The sequence below is a fragment of the Haliaeetus leucocephalus genome, unplaced genomic scaffold (assembly GCF_000737465.1).
Source record: "Haliaeetus leucocephalus isolate CR32 unplaced genomic scaffold, Haliaeetus_leucocephalus-4.0 Scaffold351, whole genome shotgun sequence".
Classification (NCBI taxonomy): domain Eukaryota; kingdom Metazoa; phylum Chordata; class Aves; order Accipitriformes; family Accipitridae; genus Haliaeetus; species Haliaeetus leucocephalus.
Window position 1 is genome coordinate 7,806,812 of NW_010972787.1, and position 1,324 is coordinate 7,808,135.

A 1,324-nucleotide genomic window follows, 5' to 3' on the forward strand; every position below is an offset into this window, starting at 1 on the left:
GAACACCCTTGTTTGGGGGATTAAACTAAGATGGGCTCACTCTGTACTAAAGCAGTTCAGTGCATCGGTATTCAGTTTTGCTAGTTCTGCTATGGGGCTAGTGAGAATGGAACCTGTGGCCCCTCCATGAGTATATAAAATTAAAGTATACCTTTACTCGGGGTCATACAAGGTTGCTCATGGATGGTGGCAAATTGTAAAGGAATTTCCTTCCAAGAGAACTTTGTGCTTTCTTACCTCCCATAATTGCTCTTTTGGGTTATCTCCCCATCTTTTGCAGCTTTCTGAAATAATGTTGGTTCTGTGATTCCCAGCTAACCACTGTTTTAGTCATGTCTATGCATCTAGGCTATGCATACTGTCGAGGACCTTGCAAACAAGTAAATGTAACATACTGTATTTACAAGTACGTAGAGCTAGTGCATCTCACAGTACAGACCTGAGGTCTTCTCTTTCTTCTCTTGGTGGAGCTTAGACCAGCTTCTGCAATCCTGGAGGATGTAGTGACTGAGTCCTGCTGATTCATTGTGTTTATGAAGTTTATTATCTAAAGCTGGATACAAGGCGGACCGTCAATCCAGCCTAATTCCCGAATTTGGGGTTACAGAAGAGACAGGATGAATGGTATTCTGAGACTCAAGGGACAAGATTCGTTGCAAATTCAACTTTGCGATGACACTCACTACAAAGCCAAGACAGAACACGGTTTTGAGCAGGGATGGATTATCTCCAGCACACGTAGAGCAACTATACACAACTTTATTCAAAAAACCACGTGAATTATTTGAGCCTCCTCAGAACACCAGAGGTACTTCTGTTTCTCTGATATAACAGCGGAGAGGCTTGAAAAAAACGCTCATTGCCACGAGGCATCACTGAAACCAAGGCGCTTGGTAAAACTGCTGCCGCCCGGACACCTCTGCATGCAGCACCACCACAAGAACCAGAACTCTGGAATAACATCCCTCTCCTGGAAGAAGCAGCCCAGGAGCTCTCAGGCCGGCAGACCCCAGGGTCTCCCCTATCCCTCCCCACGCCCGCGGGGCTCAGAAGCCCACGCACAACCCTCCCGCAAGCCCGACCGCTCGCTAAGACTGAAGTCGCGAAAAAAATCCACCCCGAGACCTCCCTACCCTGACACTTTTCCTCACACAACAGCGTGCGACCAGCCTGGGGAAAGCGCGGCCGGGGAACCACAGAGGCTCGCAGAGCCGGCAGCCTGCCGAGGAGCCCTACAGGGCCGGGGGGTGGTGGGGGACGGCCCAGGGTCCCTCCCCAGGCGAGAAAAAGGGGAGCCCCTCCCCGCCACGGAGGCCTGCAGCTG